This window comes from Uranotaenia lowii, chromosome 3, assembly GCF_029784155.1.
Source record: "Uranotaenia lowii strain MFRU-FL chromosome 3, ASM2978415v1, whole genome shotgun sequence".
In the NCBI taxonomy this organism is placed as follows: domain Eukaryota; kingdom Metazoa; phylum Arthropoda; class Insecta; order Diptera; family Culicidae; genus Uranotaenia; species Uranotaenia lowii.
Window position 1 is genome coordinate 80700779 of NC_073693.1, and position 23791 is coordinate 80724569.

A 23791-nucleotide genomic window follows, 5' to 3' on the forward strand; every position below is an offset into this window, starting at 1 on the left:
AACTTGTTGCCCAGCTACCATGAAACTGGAGGGATTTCCTGTGTTGATCTCCATCGACTTGGTCTTTCCGACATTGACTTTGAGACCTGCTGCTTTGGAACTTTCGGTGAGGTCGTCGAGTTTGCTCTGCATATCTGGTTGTGTTTGGGCGAGCAAAACAATATCGTCAGCCAGGTCAAGGTCGTTCAGTTGCTCCATTGTTAAAGGATTCCACGGTAATCCTCGGTTCGGTGCACAGTCAATCGATCCAATCAGAATCTCATCCATTACGATTAGAAAAAGTAGCGGTGATAGAATACATCCTTGTCTCACTCCAGCAGTTACCGGGATTGGTTCGGACAAGACACCGTCGTGCAAGACCTTGCACGAAAATGACTCGTACTGGGCTTCGATGAGATGGACTAGTTTCTCTGCGACCCCTCGTCGCCTTAGAGCCGCCCAGATGTTTTCATGGTTAAGTCGGTCGAATGCTTTTTCGAAATCAACGAACACCAGCAGAAGAGAGTCCTGGAATTCGTTGATTTGTTCCAGTATGATTCGTAGCGTAGTGATGTGGTCCACACATGATCGTCCGGATCGGAATCCAGCTTGTTGCCGTCGGAGTGTAGCGTCTATTTTCTCCTGGATCCTGTTCAGAATCACTTTGCAGAGTACTTTGAGGGTTGTACAGATCAACGTTATGCCTCGCCAGTTACCGCACTCTGTCAGGTCTCCTTTCTTCGGGACCTTTACGAGGACACCCTGCATCCAGTCGGCCGGGAATGTTGCAGTATCCCAGATGTCAGCGAAAAGACGGTGCAACATTTGTGCTGATAGGGCAGGGTCGGCTTTCAGCATTTCAGCAGGGATGCAATCGATCCCAGGTGCTTTGTTGGATTTCATGTTTTTGATTGCCGCTTCTATTTCAGCTAGCGAAGGCGCTTCCGAGTTGACGCCATTTATGCGACTTACTGTTGGCGCTTCGAGCTGCAGATTCTGTTGGCCATCGCTATTCGTGACTCGAAAGAGTTGTTCGAAGTGCTCAGTCCATCGTTTGAGCTGATCTGTTCGATCGGTCAATAACTGACCTGCTCGGTCTTTTAGCGGCATTCTTGCATTAGTCCTTGCACCACTGAGGCGGCGAGAAATGTCATAAAGTAATCGGATATCTCCATTGGCGGCGGCTCTTTCCCCCTCTTCGGCTAGGGAGTTTGTCCAGGCTCTCTTGTCTCGTCTACAAGCTCGTTTAACTGCCTTTTCCAGCTCCGCATATCGTAAGCGGGCGGCTGCTTTGGCTGACCCGGTAGGGGAAAACTGTACAAGACGCACCAGCGGGGTAAAATGGCCCATGCCATTCTTTCTCAAACATACACTAACCTATGGCTTCGAATGATGTTTTTCTTCATTTTTATTGTAGTAAACAAGCTTTTTCATCATTCAATAGATAAAAAGTTCACAAAATCTACTTTAGTTCTTAGAAACAGAGGAATAAATGGAATCAGCGTGAAACTTGTAATTTTTTATAAGTTACATATAAGGTTTTATGGTAAAACAGCTTGCGCAATCTGATCAAACTACAGCTTATCGTTTTACCACTCATGTGCTTTTTCGGATGACTATTGTGTGAATGGATAAAACTGACACTTCGTCATCCGACACGAGCGTGCACGCCAGTCGGCAGTCAGCCAGTGACAACGAGCGCGCGAGTGAACCCTGTGAGGCAGCGCGGTAGTTCCCCCGCCTAGGTGCGGTCTGGAGACCCGCGGATGGTACTTCCAAACGTCGGACCAGTCTGCATATTTGGCGACCGTGGCAGGTAATATTTCAAAAGCTTAAAAAAATCGAGAAATTGGTAAAAAAAAAGCGAACCGAAAAAAGAAAAACAAACGCGATCATGTTAAAATAATTTTCGTCAAACGAGGTTGAAAACCAAACAGTTTATGAACTATCCATTGCAAAAAAACTGGAAAATGAGTAAATAGATTACCCATCATTTTTAAAGTTGTTTAAGAAAAATGCAATGCTGTTGGAATAATGCCGAAACTGGATTTTAAGGAAAACATAATTCAGCCTCATTTTCAAGTCTGTTGAGAAGAGAGCTTGAAAAAAAAAAAAACAATAAATATGTAATGTTAAGCGAGTCGTAAAGGCAGCTTGATTATTTTCACAATTTCAAGCGAGTTGAGAGGACAGCTTGAAATTGGAAGGCGTGTTGAGAGGACAGCCCGAACATATTGACGCTAGTTTCAAGCGAGTTGAAAGGTCAGCTTGAAACTGAAAGGTGAGCTGAGAGGACAGCCTGGGCGTTTTGGTAACAATTTCAAGCGAGTTGAGAGGACAGCTTGAAATTGGATGGCGAGTTGAGAGGACCGCCAGTGCACATTGACGAGGATTTCAAGCGAGTTGAGAGGACAGCTTGAAACTGATAGGCGAGTTGAGAGGACAGCCTTAATAAATCGATTAAAATTTTAAGTGAGTTGATAGGACAGCTTGAAACTGATAGGCGAGTCGAGGGGGCAGCCTGAGCGTTTTGGTAACAATTTCAAGCGAGTTGAGAGGACAGCTCGAAATTGGATGGCAAGTCGAGAGGACCGCCAGTCCACATTGACGAGGATTTCAAGCGAGTTGAGAGGACAGCTTGAAACTGATAGGCGAGTTGAGAGGACAGCCTGAATAAATTGATTAAAATTTCAAGCGAGTTGAGAGGACAGCCTGAAGAAATCGATTGAAATTGAGAGGGCAGCTTGGAATTTTAAAGGCGGGTTGAGAGGACAGCCTCAAATGATTGGTAGAAATTTAGAGCGAGGAAAGCAAGAAATTAAAAAAGGCGAGTTGAGAGGGCAGCCTGAACGTATTGATAAAAAAAACAAATTCCATTATTTTGTGAGGACAGCTTGAAATTGAAAAGTATATACTTCGAAGTTATCGACGTTTTTCGGTGAGTTTTAAAAATAATCAAAACAAATTACCAGTTGTCCATACGTTTCGAGCTACTCTGGCATTCGCTCCTCTTCAGTGGACAAATTGACTGGCCATCGTCTAAACTGACGATGGCCAGTCAATTTGTCCACTGAAGAGGAGCGAATGCCAGAGTAGCTCGAAACGTATGGACAACTGGTAATTTGTTTTGATTATTTTTAAAACTCACCGAAAAACGTCGATAACTTCGAAGTATAAACAATCGCGGTGATAAAACCAAAAATCCAATTGAAAAGTATGTTGAAAAGACTATTTAAGTATTTCATCTCATTGGAAACTAAACGAGTTGGAAGAACTGCTTGAGATAAGAACTAATTTTAAAACATATCGAAAGTAATTATACTAAAATATAACTTTAAAATCTCATGTGATTTTAATGAATAAATTATTGATAGAACAGAATTAGAGTTCAGCTTGAAATAAGAGTATACAATACTTAGCGAGTCGAGATAGCGGATCGAATAAATACGTTAAGCATTCTTGAATTAAAATACCAGCAAGGTAACGGCTTAAAGCTTAAGATATGAATAAGATTGGCAATGTAATTGAATAGAAAAAAGTAAGAACATATTTGTTGGACAGCTTGAAATTGAAAGACGAGGTTAGAAAGTCTCTTGAAAAAAAGGAGTCAAGCTAACTGTTTGGTTGAATACAGTAGAGGGGATACACAGGACAGTTTGCAGGAAATGTATGAAACAGTTCCTTTACTGATAATTGCATTGATCGATAAACACATCTTGAGAACGAATCAATTGACATTAGTAATTGCACCTTGCATCGAAAGTAAGATTTCCGATGATTATCATGCAAAGTGAGTAAGAAATTTCCTTAAGCTATCGTATTGCAACCTAAATATCATTAAAGTATGGAAAAAAATGATTATATATGGTTTTTCGTTGATTTTTTACCTCTCATAAAGATTTTTTAAATGTGAATCTGTTAAATGTTTGAGAGGGTTCTCTGAAGAAATTGCGAGGGTGTTGTGATAAGATAGCCTTTAGTGCATAACCACTCTAAATGCAGTTCAACATTCAAATACTTTGGTTACATAAACTCTGTCAATTCCTTGGGTTTGCAGATTCAAATTTAATTTGGTAAAAAACCATGATAAATAGATATATGAGATAGTTTTTTAAATATTTTCTATCATATTTTCTTTGAGATAGGAGGGGGATGTGTGAATGGATAAAACTGACACTTCGTCATCCGACACGAGCGTGCACGCCAGTCGGCAGACAGCCAGTGACAACGAGCGCTCGAGTGAACCCTGTGAGGCAGCGCGGTAGTTCCCCCGGCTAGGTGCGGTCTGGAGACCCGCGGATGGTACTTCCAAACGTCGGACCAGTCTGCAGAATTTTTGATCAGTTTAGCAATACAAAATGATTTTTAACCAAAAAATGGTAGTTAACAAAACTACCATGAACATGTAATTAAACATTTGGTGATTCAATAATTACATTCCGTATAATCATCGTTCTATTTCTTACCACCCTTCCTGTTTGGTGCGTTCTGTCCACTAGTTTTGGCGTTCTACCCCGCGGTTTGTTTTCTGGCTGTTTTAGTTTTTTTGCAAAAATCTAGTCAAAATCGAGTTTTTATCATATTTTTTCTTTTCGATAATACATAGATTTCATCCTTGAATCGTTGTCAACTCTCAATTTGGTTCTTAAATGATTGGTATCCCTATAAATAGCAATTATGCTTAGCTGGTGCGTTTTGTACAGTTTTACCCTACATGCCTGCTCAATTCCGACTTTCGCCTTTCTCCGATCATCGACCATCCTCCAAGTTTCATCCGACATCCATTCACTTCTTCTTCCACAAACTTTACCGAGAGTACCATGGCTCGTCGTGATAAAGGCATTCTTGATTCCACACCACTGTACTTCGACTGTTCCGTCTGTCGGCAGCTCCGAGGCTCGGGATTCTAGCTGTTCAACGTATGCCCTTTTCACCTCTGGATTCTCCAACCGGCGGACGTCGTATCGACACCCGACTTTCTCCTCGCGCCGTTGGACACGCGCAACTCTCAGTCGTATCTCGCCAAGGACGAGGTGATGGTCAGATGCAATGTCTGCGCTTCGTTTGTTGCGGACATCAAGAAGGCTCCTTCTCCATTTTCGGCTGATGCAGATGTGGTCAATTTGATTTTCTGTTCGGCCATCTCGGGATACCCATGTGACCTTATGTGCTGGTCGATGGGGGAAGAGCGATCCGCCGATCCCCATGTTGTTGTTGCCACAAAATTCTACAAACAGCTCTCCGTTTTCGCTCATCTGTCCTAGGCCATGGCGCCCCATGATGCGCTCAAGGTCCTGATTGTCGGAGCCAATCTTTGCGTTGAAGTCGCCCAAATGGATTTGAATGTCACCCTTCGGAATTCTCTCTACCACGCTGTTCAGTTGACTGTAAAACTGCTCTTTCTCCTGCAAGTCGGCAACGTCAGTTGGCGCATAACACTGGACCATTGTAAGGTTTCTAACCCGTGTTCTGAATCTGGCTACGATTATTCTTTCGTTTATCGGTTCCCATCTAATGAGGGCCGCGTAGGCCTGCGGGCTTAACAGGAAACCAACTCCTCGTTCCCGAGTAGCATGTTCTCCTCGTATGCCATAGTAAAGCAGGACTTGCCCGGATTGTGTCTTGTGTTCTCCAGTATTAGGCCAACGGACTTCGCTCAGTCCCAGAATTTCAAGCTTGAGGCGGCTAGCCTCTCTAGCAAGTTGTTCCAGTTTTCCTTGTTGGGCAAGGGTTAAAACATTCCAAGTTCCAATTCGTGTCCGTGTTTTCATGCTAAAAGTCGTCGCCAAAGTTCCAGGTCGGTCATTTCTTTCGGATTCCGTAACAATTTCAAATCGGGAGCAGTAGGTTGTTAGCCTAAAGTCCCTATCCCGCGATGGGGCTGCCATCTTGGACTTAGCTGGCGGGAGCCGCATTTCATAAATTCAGCCGCTTGCTGCAAGACAGACGCTGTTTGAGCCGCCCCTGACCTGGAGAACAGACACTCGGTTGTTGTTGCACGCCGCCCCTGACCTGGGGAACAGACGCGTGTGGCCACCTTCTCAGTCTGCATGCGACCAAAGCATCCACCGGGGTTGGGTACCCGATCTCCGCTTAGGTTACTCGCACCCCAGCCGGCACCGCGGGGAGGTAGAGATAGGAGTTGTGAATAAGAGGTGATATGACCACTATGGGGTCTCGTGTTGCACATTATCCACCGTTTACCAGCCAGTGGTGGAATGTAGTTTATCTTTATTCGTTTTGTTCGTCAAGTCCTTAAATAAGAGAAGGAATAACATTTCCTTCAAAAACGATGATTTTCAGCCACTCAAGTGAAATTGTCAGCGGCCTGTCGGAATGTGATTAGGGAAGGATGCCAGATTCCAATATCCCTTCTCCCGTTACACTGGTATTTGGAGTGTCAGATTCAGTGTTTCCTTCTTGTGTGACCTCTAAAACCACTAACTTTGACACAGACTGACGAGTGAGTCCTTTATTTGTCTGCACGACTGCCCTTGTAATGCGCTCATCTGACCCAGGAACCAGTAACGCTTCTTCCTAGTTCCAAAAATTTACTTTTTTTTTAATTAGTTGATCATCCAGGTGCTAAATCCTTTTTACGGATTGCATTTCAAGGCACGGCGAGCCACAGCGTCCCTCCAGTATGCTACTCCGGGTCCATGGGCGCAATTGGTCGACTCATGATACTAAGTACCCCTACGCCATAAAGTCCAGCTGGGGCCTCTGGTCATAATTCCCATCTGGACCTGCATCGAAAGTTGTACCCGGGATGGCGGCCTATGACTGCGCTTAAGCGCTCATCGGATAACTCAATTTAAAGCTCCAGCATATATACCCTGCCTCTTGTTACGATTCAAATCTAAGGGTCTTTACTCGTAACTCGAGGCTCGCTTGGTTTGCACGACTATCGTGCGTTCCGCCTCTGTTCGAGACCACTAAGACCAATGACCTCTCCTCTAACGACTCGAGATCTTGGCAAGGCTTGGTTTAGCTCGAGGCTCTCTCCTCTTTGCCTGTCCGTGTGCCAAATCGAGAGCAGCTTATCCTAGACTCGCGCCTATCATAGCACACGTCCGGGGCTTTACGAAAAACTACTCGGATGATTTCCGGCGAAGACGTCATCCTGCACCGACTCGAGTGACTCATCTACTGACGACGGGTGAAATCACTCTACCTGAGAGTATCGCGGCGTAAATACTCTTCGCCCTACGAGTTCGACTGCGAAGAAGGTCAAGTCTTATCCCCGCAGTTTTCGTCGTAGGGAGCGCGTTCTACTCAGATACTCCGCGGCGGTGGAGCTATCTTACAGCTCGGCATACGCAAGAGGTAGAGTCTTATCTTTGTATGCTTTACTGCTAGGATCTGACGCACACTACTCGAATGCCCCCTGCCGAAAGAAAAATTCTACTCCCACCGTGGTCCAGTCCTACTCCTTCCTTTGGCTTGCAACTTTGGGGCTGGCAACCCAAGCCTTTTCGTTCGCCGTGTGCCGTATCGAGAGCAGCTTTAACGCTTGCGACTCAGATGAAACCCGACGGTGATGTCATCCTACCGAACTCCAGTGGCTCATCCGACGACGACGTGAAACCACTCTACCCGAGAGTATTTACACCGCAACGTGAATACTCTTCCCCCTACGAGTTCGACTGTGGAGAAGGTCTTGTCTTATCCACACAGCCTCCGTCGCAGAGGGCGCGTTCGAGGTATCATACACACAGACGCGCGACGTATCAGGCAGCTCGGCATACGCAGAAGGTAGAGTTTTATCTTTGAATGCTTTACTGCCACGTTCGGACACACACTACTCAGATGCTCCCCGACGAAGGAGTCAGCCTACACCGGTCGTTGTTGTTTTCTTTTTTCCGGGATTTTCATCCTCGCGGATGATTCATCCCTTTTCCTTCTGTGGCTTGTGAAGTTTTTGTTTTGTTTTGTTCTTGTGTATTTTGTTGTTGTTTTTCCTTCTCTTGACAGTTCATATTTCAGCAATAAGTTTGATTGTTCGAAGAAACGAGAAAACTTTTTCCTCTTCGTCCGGATCGTTCGACAAGGCTTCCCTGAGGCTAGTTGCCAATCCGCTGTCCGTTCGTGCTTGCTGGTATACTGGGCATTGGATGATTATGTGTTTTACGGAATTCGGTATGTTGCATGCTTGACAGTAGGGAGGGTCACCTTTGTCCATTAGGAATCCATGGGTCAGTCTAGTGTGCCCGATGCGCAACCGAGTAAGGATTCGCCGTTCGAGGAAGGATTTCCGGTCTAACCTACACCGGTCGCGGACTAGTGCTAGTTCCAACTCTTCTGCAGGGCTGTCATGGTCCGGGTGAATCCATCGCTGATATCCTGGACATTCTGGCATCCTCTCACATCCTCCGCACAATGTTGTCGGCTGTCGTGTCTGGTCCGCAGGCGGCAAGCATGTTAGAGCGTACCCCTTCGAAGCTCAGACGGTTGAATACTACGTGCTCTGGTGTTTCGATTGTGTCACCGCAGGTTGGGCAGAATGGCGAGGCCACGTAGCCAAACCGGTGTAGTACTGCATGAAGCACCCGTGACAAGTCAAGAACTGTGTCATGCAGAAATTAACCTCTCCATGTCTCCGACCCATCCAAAGTCTGACGTTAGGGATCAAGCGAAGGGTTTACCGGGCACGTTCCGAGCTGTTCCACTGGTGCTGCCAACTGGGCATCGAGGCCTTTCTGGCATGTTTCTGCACATCGGGCATGTGCCTGTGCTCGTAGCAGAAGATAACTTCCGACCGATCAAGACCGAGATGGACATGAAAACTACTGCATTTTCAAAATTATCTGCGTAATCATCAAAGTATGTAGGTTCTTTTCACTATTGTATCTTCTGTTCTGGGATATTGTTTTTCGTATTGCTAGGCGTTCAGGGTCATAACGTAGTGCGCAGATGCGAGAGAACACGTGGAACCGAAGGTAGCTACGTTCATAGTAAAAACTCCTGGTTGGCCTTGTGGATCAGGGTTTTAGAGGAAGCCCTGAGCATGTCTGTCACCTTCGATGATTCTAACCTGGTGGAAGATTTCCGCAATTTCCGTTGGCATGGCCACGTGAAATCGCCGGAAACGAAACAGGACCCAAGGCAGAGGTTTTCACATGTTGGAGAAAAATCCATCGCCAGGACTGTTTTGTAGCACCACTCTGTAAGCATCCGAAAAATTTTGTACAGTCACTTTAACCCCTGAATTTGGAATTCTGTCTGGACCAGAAGCCTTATTCACCGCAAGTTTATTAGCTATTGCTACAGGTTCTTCGTTAGTTTCTGGATCAACGTAGTGGCCTCCTGCGTAGTACGGGATGAATGACCACTGCGTCTAACCAGCGTTGCGTAAACTCGTTTCGGAAAGAATCATTCGGCTGATTTTTTCCGAGTTTAACTTGATGTGTGCAGATTGATTTTATCTTCGTTCCAATCATTACGTGATTTTACACAAAACGAAAAGAACAGTTCTGCATTGTTGTTTTCCATACCTCGCAGGAATAAAATCACACCAACGAAAAAACAGAACGATGCTTACCATACACGAATGCACACGAGCGATCGTTTCCCGACGGACCGAGTGTACATTGCCTCGCACCCTTCTCTCGCTCGTTTCCCGATCCCTTGTGTTGTATCTATCACTTTTAGCCACGCCCCCATGCGTTGTCCGATTGATTTGTTCGGCTGCCGAACGAAAACGATTTGAATTTTGGATTCGCAAAACTGTACGTTCGCTTCGCGAATGTTTCCCCCGATTGCTGTTTACTCCTGCCGAGTTTACCCGAAGCTTGTTTCCTGATGCTTTCCGAATTGAACTTTCGATAGCATCATAGCAGTTTGAGTTTAACGAAATAAAATCGTTCTGCAAAGAACGGCAAAGTGCGAGTATGTAGACTCGCGATTTTAACATCTCTGGTCTGAACATGATGCGAGAAAATGTGTGCAACGATCTCCTTCAATTTGTCCAGACACTTTTCAGTCGGCCACCTTATGATCATCAAATCTCGCCAGGCTTTCTCTATAGGCTTGACCTTATAGATTTTTATCAACGCTTTGGCACAGTGCTCTTAAATAGTTTTCCTGGTTGGTTCTAATAGCTCGCTTGAGTACTATCCTGGTTGCGTGTTGAACGCCACCTCTTGTTTCTCGATTGGCATCGGTTCTCGCTTGTTGAGCTCGGTTTTCAAGCAGCTAGCAAGAAGGTCGGCAATTCCTTTTGCCGCTCGTCGCCAGCACTTTGGCATACTGTAAGCTGCACAGTATACCCAGCAAATTTTATCAGAAATGAAAACTTAAGTCGTTTACAATGGTGTTGCGAATCGCAATTCCAACTGCACAGTGAAAAGATCGTACGAAATGACGTGTGAGGTGAGTTTTTATCGGATATTATAAAAAGTTCGCCATGTTTGTAAGTTTTGAAATTATTTTGCTTCCACGCGGGCTTCAAGTGAGAAAATCATCGTCTTGTTCTCTCTGCAAACAGCAATGCATCCAGCTGGCTTTAAATTAGATGGGAATTTAGAAATATTGACCAATGAAAGAACTGGAAAATATATTGTCATTGACAACTATTTGACGGTCATGAGAGCAAAATCGTGCGCTCTCTTACATTCTTCCGATAAGTACGAATAAGGTGTCGAATAAGTACGAATGATGTATATAGACGTATATAAAAACAGCACAGGAATATAGCTTCAAAAATGTTTGCTTAATGCTGCTCTCTGCATATTAACACGTTCGTCTTTACGAACTTGACTTGAACTTACTTGAAAACTGAGCGGCTGACTTGAGTAAGAGAGCGTCACACGTTTTTGATGTGACGGGGCCTACCAGGAAATACACCCGTCACCCGAATAGCTCCTGTTTTATTTTGTCGCTCCGTGATTTTCATTGCGCCCATCTAGTAAAAGTACCAAACTATGCGTGGAGACGAACATGTTTGAGCTGGTATGTTTGGTTGAATAATGAAGACATCGCGTGTTTGCTTCTTTCACAAAATAATCAAATAACTACCATCCCAAAATCCCATTAGCAAACCACTAATAATCGATTGGTAGCTTTCTAAATTTTCTGAAGCGTTCAATGTAACCCACGTTTTGTTAAAGGCTATTAAAATGTTGAGCCCTCTTCCAGATTATGCTCCAGCTGTTTGAGTTCTTGCGGCCAACAGAAATGTTGTTTCGACCTAACATATGAGCTCGATCGATTAAAAACGACTTTATGACAGGTGTTCTGCGGTTTGACCGCAGTACAGAAGTTTCAAAGTTTTGTCCGTTTCGAGACAGTGTGATGGGGATCCAGTCGTAAACTTTGTTCAGCAACAAACTTTATTACTACTTTCGGTTTGAGTTGTGGTCTCTGTCAACTGATAGATAGAAGGATTGGTACAGTTGGATCTTTTGAAGATAAATTGGAATCTTCAACAATATAACTTTAAAAAAAATTGAAAAAAAAACTCTAATCAATGGTTCGATAAACTATTTTTCTCAAATTCCTTACACCTGCAAAATCAAACCCCAAATGATTCGCTTGCTCGAATCATTACGGGGGGGAAAAGGCTTACCCAATTTTCGTAGCTTTGGGCAACAATTTTCCGAAAAGTCGATACCGGAAAACACACACCTCAATAATCGCTCGAGCAACATCAGCCCCTGTCTTCCACCAGGAGGAAAACATGAAAACCTCAAGTCGTACCGTACCCGGGAAACTCTCATCAACTTCCAACCACCAGGCAGCGCCCTTCTAAATTGGCTTAGTTTTTCCGGGCACGTAACAACATTTGTACGTGAAAATGAGAAATCGAAGATGCTGATTCATTCTACCGGATCCGTAGATAAAAAAAAAACTTCTGCAAAGGAAAACGATCCCGCAAAGTGAAGTGGGTGGGTGAATTGATGGCGTTAAACTTCATAAATGGTTTTCCCCTGCTTCTACTGCTGCTGCTGCTGCTCATGAGCAATCGTTTCCAGAGAAATGAAAAATATAAATTTGAAGAGCATCAGCAGCAAAAAAAAATGTTAACATCTGCTGATTCACGGTGCTTTTACCCATACACAAAATGCGCTGCTGTGCACATACATATATACTCATTTCACCACGGAAAATAAAAAAAAAACTTTCCAAATACCCATACCGGAGTATCTGAACAAATTGTCGAGCTGCGGAAAATAAGAGATAAAACCCGGGAAATACACTCTTTTCAATGCCTTTCGCTGGCTTTTCCGGGAATGAGAGTGAAAGGTAGCAAAAAAAATACGCGAAAATCGCAATTATATCGTTTTGGTTTCCTCTGTACCGAGATTTTTATTCATGCGTGATCACCTTCCCCTTACCCGAGCAGCTTTTACCTCTCCTTAAGGGAAAAAATAAGCTGCGAGTTTGAAGATGCGAGGTTTGAAATTTACATTTTCAAATTTTATTTCACGCTTTCGCCGGGCGCGCTTATTAAGGACGGAAACCGCATAATATGGGCATCGCATTTGACGGGATCAGCTACCGTATTTGATTTTTTTTTTTCTTTGGTGGAAAAATATGTGAATTGAGTTGTTTCGAGGAATTGGTCTGACTTTGAATAAGCCGGTGTTTTAATTGAAAAATCTGGTTCAATGTAATCTATTACGCTGGAGAATAAGGCCACACAACTGAATCGCGATTGAAGGAATCCGACGTAGATTCGTTGCTGGATTGATAATCACAATGAATGATCCATTCATTAAAGTTGGGCTTGTGATATAGCTTAGTTGGCAAGTCAATTGCCTCCTAAATCGATGTCCGCGAGTTCGAGCCCGAAAGTAAACATCGAACACAGTTCTAACTGTTGGCGAACAATGGATGCAATGTTGATATATTCTCTTAAAATTGTGAAGCGACTAGAATCAAAACAATAAAATAAAATCAAAATCAAGGATTTCTGTGTTAAATTGTACTTATTTTTTTTATCGATCCATGATCTTTTAACTTTTTGGTTGGATCATTACGCCATTTTCGGTTTGGTAGATGAGAAAATTATAAATTTTAAATTTCCAGAAAACACTTTTGTCATTCTTACATTGGTGTTTTGTTCTGAGTTTAAAATTTGAATTCCAATTTGAGAACCATTTTTGAATCTTAGTTTCAGATAACATTCCTGTTTATTTTTAACCGAAAAAAGAAATTTGTATCAGAACCCTCGATCAGAAATCGATCATTTGTATTCTAAATTTTTTGCATTTAATATGAATGCATTTGTCAGATATTAATTCGAAATGGGACCTGTGAATCTAAATGAAATTTGTGAGCTTTGATCATTTTGAAGTTCCGATCATGCGAAAGAATCAATAGAAAAATTTAAAATCTAAATTAAAAAAAAAAGTATGCAATTTTATATAGGAGGCCCTCAGAGCCAAAGGGGTATAAGTGCAAAAATGATCGATTTAAAGATAATAAAGCCAAACAGTTTTTCATATTTTAAACGATATTTTGTGATTTTATCAGATCTTTACAATAAAATTTACATACCTTAACGTTCGAAGGAAAAAATACAAATTGTCGATAAATATATGATAAACTTAAAAGTGCGTTTCCTCGTAATCAACTTTTATGCATTTATAACTCTTTGGTTCCAAGGGCTTCATATTTACTTTTCATAATCCGAAATTATTAGTTTTGAATATAGAATAAACATCAAGTTTAAGTTTGAAAAACAAAAACATAATTCGAAGCAGGATTATATCCGTACGATGATCCAAACTGAAATCCAAAAACAATTAACTCAATACAGAATCCAAAATCTGATCACGTACATCGAATTTTAATGTTTATAAAAAATTGGAACCACAAAATCCGGATTAAAACTGACCTCAGATTTCCAGATTTTTTCCCGCAAAAATGGGAACCATGTGAAGTCGGGCTATTTTCCCCAATGTCCACCAATATTCAAAATATTCGAATTCAAATTTTTAAGCAAAACAATTGATTTTTTTTTTATTGAAACACATTAGTTAATCAAATTTCAAACTGCCAAATAAAAAACGTTCATGGTAATAATGATTAAATTTCTACAACAAAATTGGACGCTTAATACATAATTCTAAAGACTGATATTTCTTTAATTTTTAAGTGAAATTTCAGTCAAAACTAAGCAAATACAAAATTTACAATTTGCTCGTTGTTTTGGCCATTGGTATTGGCCTTACTGGAAGGATTCCTGAAATTATTTAATTTTTGAAATATTTAAATTGAGATTGCCAATGATCCAAATTATGGTTTGGTTTTGCGAAAAAGTATTAAAAAAACGGGAAAAATCTGGTCCATCTGACAAGTCAAACCTAATGTTTTTAAAATAAGATATTCGGAACTTAATTTCAGCAAGTGAGAAAATTTAAAAAAAAACTGTAGTAGAATTATGGACCTGGGGTAAAATTTAGAGGTTTTTGCTTTAGTTCTGAGGCGAGATTGTTGCTCTTGAATCATTTTGATCGTTCATCAAAATTGATAATAATTTGAAATTTTTAGTTTGGAGGAGAAAATTGCGGCAAACTTTTTTTTACCCTCATGGCGGGGGGTTTTACCGCCAACCCCTCCCCACTTTCCCGTTTCTTCGGCCAAGACTTCATGAACCTTTGAACTTTGGAAGAGAAAGAAGATCAAATACATTCAAAAGACTGAATTCCATACAAGTGGGCTGGAGGCGTGAAGGCTTTAAAAGACCTTTTTAAAGTCTTTATAAAAATATTAAACGAATGACAAAAAACGTTTCTGTGAAGACACTCAAAAGACGCATTCGAGAATAAATTGCCCGTCCAAAACCTTCCAACAGCGCATAAAATGAAAACAAAAACTTAAAATATTCAAAAACATATCAATTGACTGTCAAAAACATCTTAACATTCTCTTAAAAGAAAGAAGGCCCCTTCTTAAACCCTTCTTATTCTTTGATTGAGATAAATTTTGGTATATGTAAATCTTTGAAAAAAGCATGTTTGAAGAGATAATTTTAAAAATTGAAAAATCTCTGGATAAAATCCTATGAGCCTATTTTGATGAATATATAAACATTTTTGGAAATTTCACCGAAACTTTATGACAGTACTTGCCCAAATGTTAAAAAAAAAATCTGACAACAACTTATGAATAGTAAAAATTTTTGATCCATTCTAATCACTTTCTTTGAAAATTAAGTGTCATTTTTTTTTTTTTTACTTTTTTGTGGTCGTTCATTGATAGAAAAAAGACAATTAAATCAAATTTTGTAAAAATTTAACTAAAATTTTGAGACAGTTTATTTTAAATGTATAAAAACTTTGATTTGAATGAGTGACAACTTAATGATAGTTTTTCAAAAATTTATTCTCCGATTTGAGACTGTTTGACAGCTTTTAATTTTTATGACTTCAGCTAGAAATTTTTTTTGTAGTATTTAAATACCTATAAATGTATGCAGCACTCTTATGGGGTTTATTATCTGACAATTTGCGCCGGGGGTCTTCAGATTTTCCCCAAAATTGAAAATTTGGTTCATTTTTGCGACTTAAAAATACATGTATTTTTTCAGATTTCTAAATTTTTTATTTTTGAGTTAGCTTCGGTTAGATTTTTTTGTCAATAAAAAATAACCATTTTTCAAAGCTACATAACTCTGTTATTTTTCAACGGAAATTGTAGAATAGCACACCAAAATGCATTGAAATTTTATCAGCTTTTTTAAACTGTGACCCAAAGATGGGTCTTGACTCAAACATTCAGTCAGCGAAACTTTTTTTGTAGAGAAATGAATCCAACTTAGATGAAATTTCAAGGACTAGATAAGGGAAAATTGATGTTGAAAAACATGCGAAAAAAAAATTTCGCCTTGTCTCCCGGTGAGACTTGAACCCACATCTTGCGCCTCTCCGGGGCCCATGTATTAACATTCTACTACAGGAGACCAACCTGGCGTATGAATATTATACTGGTTGAGTGTCGATGTCTATCGGAATGAAGGGAATAGTTCTCCCATGTGATCATAATCATTTTTCTTGGTCTATTTCTATTCCCATCTTTTTCATCTTACGGTAGTTGGACTCAAATTTGGATATTTTAGGCACGGCAAGATTTGCATTGCCTTCTCATATACTGCACGGGTTGTCAGTTATGATGAGAAATGATGCGTTTGCCGTATTTGGATATCCAACCAAATTCGGTGTTTGGCACCGCCTTATTTTCTATTTTTAAACTGTGACCCAAAGATGGGTCTTGACTCAAACATTCAGTCAGCGAAACTTTTTTTGTAGAGAAATGAATCCAACAGGTTGGTCTCCTGTAGTAGAATGTTAATACATGGGCCCCGGAGAGGCGCAAGATGTGGGTTCAAGTCTCACCGGGAGACAAGGCGAATTTTTTTCGCATGTTTTTCAACATCAATTTTCCCTTATCTAGTCCTTGAAATTTCATCTAAGTTGGATTCATTTCTCTACAAAAAAAAAAATTTTATCAGCTTTTCAAATAAAATAGCTGAAAAAAAAATAAATAAAGACCTTCAACATGAAAAATTGTAAATAAACTTTAAATGGTGTCTAAAAGTACCGGCTGCACCACCGAATATTTTGCAAAAATACCATTGAATAGCTCAATTTATGATGCAAATTTCATCTGAAGACACCAAAGTGGGCCATCAACTCCTTGTATAGTTATGAAAGAAATAATGACGATAAATCTCTTTTTTTTGCGACAAAAACAAACAATGGTCGAACAACTGCACACACATATGAAGTTAGCGCGCACTTCTAACAACATGGAAACAAAAGAACTTACCAAAGCAGGTGAAAAGCACAACTTTTTTGTGTTCTTGAGTCGCAAAAATGAACCAAATTTTCAATTTTGGGGAAAATCTGAAGACCCCCGGCGCAAACCCGTCAGATAATAAAAAAAATCCCCTTTTGCTTTTTCGTTAAACACATTTTTGACAGTAAAAAAAAACTTGATTCGAACTAAACAAAATATTACTATAATAGGTGCTTCATGCGCTATAACATAACAAGTTTATCAAAAACTATACATTTTCAAGCGATTTCATTTGATTTTTTATTAAAAACAAAGTTTGTTTGAACCTATCCCTTTTTTCTAATTGGGGTGAAAATCGCATGTTTTGTTAATTGAACTAAAAGCAAACTGGTGACTAATAGTTTTTCTGACAACGTCATTTTGATATCCCGTTGACTTTAAAACTTTTGATGTAAAAGCTGTATAATTTTCTGTCAATATAACTTTTTTGAGAAGCCATTGAAGTTGAAAAGTGTTGCATGATGCTTCACTTAACGCATAGGTCGGCAACCCGCGGCTCGCGAGCCGCATTCGGCTTTTTGGATGTATAACTACGGCTCTTTAGCTCAATATGTGAAAAATTTGAAAATCCTCGTAAACGGACGCAACATAAGTTCCTTCAGTTCAGATAATATTTCTCAGGATTAAAAAATAAACCAAAAAACTACTATGGAACAAATTAACAGCGTCTTGTCAGTTTGCAACCAAGTTGAGATTTAGAAATCAGTTAACGTTTTTCATAAAAGTCTGATATAGCATTTGGAAGCATGGAGAAATTTTTCTCCGCTGGAAAGGGAAGTTTTCCGTTGAATCTGATTTTTTGATTTAATCGGATAAAATCCGAGCATTTTTTACAAATTAAGTTTGTTTTTGTTGAATGAATATTTTAAAAATAAATTTGTTTTACCACCGTTCTGATCACATATGAATATCAGATGATGATTTTAATAATGCTTTGAATACTGATAATGATTGTTTTGTGCATGAAAATTTCTTTCTTAACCCTCATCCGCATTAGAGTGTCATTTTGACACTATTTCAAGTTTGAATGCTTGTAACTTTTTTCAGAAGCTTCAAAAAACAAAAATTTCTTCGGGGACCCTAAATTAATTCAAAAGTTCTTTAATTTTGCATCTTTACTTTATTTATGGACGAAACCTGGAAGCCTGGACAAAAAACTCCCTTTTCCGACTTAGAGTGTCATTTTGACACTCCAAAAGTCAAATCCATTGAAGTCGTTTGAATTATTATGAACTTCATATAAAACTTATATCAATAGAAACCTTGTAATATCAGTAAAATATGTTAAGAACATTATATATAGCTAAAGCTTCTAGTTTTCTCGTTATTCAGCATGAAAGAAAAAAAATCCGAAAAAACATGCCTCAGGAAAACTGCTGTAGTTCATATATTACACATCTGAAAAGATATTTGCCTGATACATATGAAAGCTGAAGTTAATGTCTACATCATGGAACAAAGAAATATTTTTTTAATTTTTTTTTAATGAAATGGTCACAAAAAGTTAAAAAAGTGGTCTAAAAAACCTACTTTTCATTCGATTGCTAGTAAATACTGTCTGAGCGATGGTAGAGTTTTTTAAAAAATATGACTACAAGCTTTATTGAAATTCTAACATTTTGCTGTCTTTAGATTTTCGATGCAACTAAAATTGAATTCACCTGAATTTTTCAAAGTTGACTACTTTGCGCGATTTTTTCACTAATTGAATTTTTATCTGTTTTTGTGGTCCGCCGTCAGGTTGTACCCGGATTTTCAGTGCTTTCTCGCCGTTTGAAGCAATCAAAACTATATTCATTGAAAAGGGAATTTAATCTACATTCTTGTGAGGTGCAACAATTTACGCTTTGAGATTTCACAAAAATATGAAAATTATAAACGTAAAATCATTCCTGAATTTCTAGATCTACAAGCAGCGCGTCCAGCAGAACGTGTTTGTTTGCTCTCCGAGTAGGAACGGTGGGTGGTGATTCGGGCAGAGAGCGAAGCCAACAGACGAAATAATGATGCGTGTCGTGACAAGCAAACGTGAACTACTGTCAATAGAAAATTTCCAACCAAGAAACGCACGACACGCATCATTATTTCGTCTGTCGAATTCGCTCTCTGCCCAAATCACCACCCACCGTACCTACTCGGAGAGCAAACGAACACGTTCTGCTGGATGCGCTGCTTGTGGTTCTAGAAATTCAGGAATGATTTTACGTTTATAATTTTCATATTTTTGTGAAATCTCACAGCGTAAATTGTTGCACCTCACTAGAATGTAGATTAAATTCCCTTTTCAATGGATATAGTTTTGATTGCTTCAAACGGTGAGAAAGCACTGAAAATCTGGGTACAACCTGACGGCGGACCACAAAAACAGATGAAATTTCAATTAGTGAAAAAATCGCGCAAAGTAGTCAACTTTGAAAAATTTCAGTAAATTCAATTTTTGTTGCATCGAAAATCTTAAGACAGCAAAATATTAGAATTTCAATAAAATTTATAGTCATATTTTTTAAAAAACTCTACCATCGCTCATACAGTATTTACTAGCAATCTAATGAAAAGTAGGGTTTTCAGACCACTTTTTTGAACTTTTTGTGACCATTTAATTTAAAAAAAATTTAAAAAAATATTTCTTTGTTCCATGATGTAGACATTAACTTCAGCTTTCATATGTATCAGACAAATATTTTTTCGGACGTGTTATATATGAACTACAGCAGTTTTCCTGAGGCATGTTTTTTCGGATTTTTTTTCTTTCATGCTGAATAACGAGAAAACTAGAAGCTTTAGCTATATATAGTGTTCTAAACATATTTTACTGACATTACAAGGTTTCTAGTGATATAAGTTTTATTGTAATCGGTTTGAAATAAAAAGAGTAATGACGATTTTAGCTTGGAGTGTCAAATTGACACTCCTAGTGCTGATTAGGGTAATGAAATCTAATGCGGATGAGGGTTAAACATTTTGTTTTTTAAATTTTTCAATTATTGAATTCCATCTCTCAATGTTCCTTTTAAAATCCATGAAAATAAAATAAAGTTCTTCGTTCTAATTTTGAACATGAGTTCGACTGAACAAAATTTTCAAGCTTGTTGCTGGTGAGTGCTGGTCTAATTTTAGAATTTCATCTATAGTATGAATATTTTTAGGTATTTATTCGAAGAAAACTTTATTTGGTAGAGAAGCATTTTCTTCCATAAACTTTATAATATCTTCAAACAACCTTTAATTTCTTTTTATTTCATTCTAAACCTTATTCCTAATTCTGCAATTATTTTTAAAACGTCATGTCTAAAAGTTGATTTTGATTTCTAAGATTTTATCAGAATTCTGGTTTTGGTTTGTTCTATGAAGTGATGATCAAAATAACGTCAAAAAACTAAAATTTGAGTTTAAAAAATCGGTGCGTTGAAAAATGAAATACAGCGTAGCAAAGCCATAGTAAGATGTCTGTTATTAAATATGTAAGATTTTTTATTGTTATGGAAGATCCGAGATAGCTATCAAAACTTTCATTGAACCCCAGCATATTTCTACATCATAGGTTGAATCTATTCTTGACGATTCCAAAAATCCAAGATACACTAAAATACAGCAAATCTGTCAAGAATTAAACGCATTTTAAAAATTTTTTTTTTGACTATTTGAAATATTTGAAATTGGTTTGTTTTGAAATATTGAAAAATTAGAATAACTTATTCACACAACGATTCTAATATCATTAAAATTGGTCAACAAACTACTATAATGTTAAACATTTCAAATTCGCAAGTGATAACTGAGAATTAATTCAACAAACTAAAAAAATCTGTTTGAAAAAATCAAAGAGATAAAATTATAATCACTAATTGTAAAAAAATTTAAAATATGAATTTGTGATAAGAACTCAATAAAATCTTGACAGAGGAATCAATCTGAATCCATGATATATTTGAGACTCAGAGGTTAAGACATTAGTTTTAAGATTTTTTTAGTATGGAGAAAAAACAAGTTAGACGGGTTACGATGTTGAACAGAATTGAGAATTTAAACTTCCATTTTCGTCATTGAAAACTATAATTTTTGAAACTTTTTTTTTTTATTTTATCAGAAATCAAAATTAGAACTTGTAGCGAAAAAAATTTAAAAAAAATTTTATAACCACATTTTACAGACCACATACCGCGACCGATTGCTAAATTTTGGCCCGGAAAATATTTATCAATTAAAAAGGATAGCTTTATGCGCATGAACCTCAATGGATTTTAACAGGTGTCCAAAACCGGAAAAAAAATTATGGGATTTTTGTAGAATTTGAAGAAAAAATAATAGTGACAAACCCTCGTATATTTTTTTTATATTAATTTACGTCTCGTAGTGATAAATTTTATCAGGTCACAATGGTAAATCGCTAAAATTTCAACGTTACCAAGCTCCACCCGTCATGAAAATGTATTGATTCAGAAGAAAGAAGATCGCTTCCGTTTGCCAATAAAACAACGAAAAGCTGTGGCGTTGTGAGAAAGGATAATAAAACTGAGTTAACATCAGAATGCAATGTATCTTAGCAAACACCATTATTTGTAGTAAGGATAAAATAAATTGCGGCTCTTTGAAACTTGGATATTTCCTTGATTTGCAATTTTTGGCTCTTCTGTCTCGAAAGGTTGCCGACCGCTGACTTAACAGTATTGGTTTTTTTTTAATTTTTATGATTGTATAATTACCAATTAGCAAAAAAATAGGCCAAAAATTTGGAGTATTTTGTGAAAATTTCGTAACTGATGTAGAATATTTTTTTCAAATATTTGGTTACTCTTTCGAAACCTTTTTTGTGACAAATTTATTAAAAATTTAAAATGTTTTTTTTTTTGCTAATTTTTATCCCAATTAAGCGAATCATTCTATGAATATTTTTATAAATTAAGTGACAGTTTGTAACAGTTTTTAAAAATTTGTGTGTCATTTAGCAAAAGTCTTGTCACATTTTGTTACAAATTCATAAATAACTTGGAGAATCTGGAAATTTTTAAACATTTTTGTGATCATTGTACATTTATAAACATTTCGTGCAATATTAAATGTCCACTTTTGAAAATTTTGTGACATTTTTAGGACTGTTTTCCGATCCTTTGAAAACAAATTTGTAGCAATTTTCTGACCGTTTGTTTATATTTTCTGTCTGTTGTATACCTTTTTATAAAAATTTTGTCGTGAATCAACTTTTTGTCAGTTTAAGACAATTTTGTGTACCTTTTCATATTAGTATGAGCCTCGTTGTGAATGTTTGTTGACAACTTTGGGATACTTTTGCAACATTTTTTTGCCACTTTTTATGTTCGAATACAGTATTATGACACCATTGCAATAAATTATGAATATTTTGGAAAAACGTCATGTCATGTCGAAATAAGAGATAATTTATGACACTTTTGTGAATATTTTGTCCTTTTTTAAATATTATGACAGAGAAATGAAGACAGAAATGAAAACTAGACGAAAAGGTCAAAGCTAGAGCGCTTTGGGTAGAGGAAACAAATAGATGGTGAAAGTGTGAATACTTTTTAGAGATTTATGTAAGACTTTTGATAGTAAAAGAGCAGGTCTGTGTGTGAAGTAAGAAAAATGGTAAATTGCAGTTCAAATTTACTACAGTTTTACTATAAAACTCACCCGAATTCTGGTATCTGACATTTAAAACTCAGTTAAAAATCATCGAACAATCAATGTAGAATTGATAAGATACAAAAAACTTATGGCAACCGTAAAAAACGGATAATGACGTATAAAGAAGGTTGCAGTGAACATTTAACTAATTCAAAATTACATTGAATAAAGTGTGTTAACAGTTTTGGTTTAAAATACGACAAACAATATTAATGAAATTTGTCCAGTGCGATAAATTTAATGGATCATGACCGTCTACAATTGATTCCTGTTAACGATTTTCGTAATATTTTGAAAAAGTTTAAGCATCGTTTAAAAAAAACGGTAGATATTCCAATTCTGTTCTTTAATCTTAAAAACGCAACATTAAGAGCACTTTTTAACAAATACTCCAAGGATTGGATAGACATCAATTATTTTATTTTGCTTTATCGTTCAGCCATCGTCGACACCAGGGTCCCATGGAGATTTTCGGGTAATCTTTTGCGCCAGTTTTCGCGTTTGAATGTTATTTTTTTACTCTCCCTTTTTCGATTCCCGGAACGATTTGTCGACGATGATTGGATTCGGCGGAAAAACGAAACCCACGCGAAAACGCTGTAATGCATTCTGTTACGAAATCGGAAAGTGATAAACTGAAACGCTGATGTTATTCTGTTTCAACTCGATTCGCGTATCGGATTACGATTATTCCTTCTTTCGGAATACTGAAAAAATTGCAAAAGTTTCATTTTGATCAGAGAATATTTAGCTTAATTTTTTTTTTAATATAAAATTTTTTTTAATGTCTTTTGTTACAAATAAGTTTCCTGATTCCATTCTCTTGGCAAACTTCTTAAAAGGTTTCCAATGATAAACCTTTCTTCTAATATTTGAATATTGAAAAAAAAAAACACAAAAGAGTTCTTTGTGAACGATTCACTCCAATTTATTCAATTTCAGTTTATCCATAAAAATGGGCACGGATAAAAATATCTCAACCAAATGGTTTGATTTTCCACCTTCCGTTGCACCTGAGTATCATAAAAAAAAAAGAAATCCTATTCAATAAATTGATGATACATAAATTGAGCGGGCAAGCCGCAGAATCTAGAATAAAATAAAATATAGATAGCCGACAGGAAAAAAAAACCGCCGGATAAAAATCCGACCCATTTGACGACACCATTCGGGGAAAATGAATTTTTTACGACTTGAGGTATGCGAGTGATAAAGAAATCAATTGTTCCGTTCCCGAAATCGGTAAATTCGATGGTTTTTTTTTTTCGACTCATCCAAAGGGGTTCATTTTTTCCTATTGGTATCATCAAACGATGGCCGCTCCATTTTATGATGGATTTCCAACACCCCGCGCACGTTCGTATTT

General features: G+C 38.1%; 1 protein-coding gene across 2 annotated transcripts in view; it reads left to right on the forward strand.

Moving 5' to 3' along the window:
• The window catches only part of LOC129750510 (semaphorin-2A), a 402306-nt gene that overhangs the window by 305803 nt on the left and 72712 nt on the right, over window positions 1-23791 (forward strand). The window lies entirely within an intron of this gene.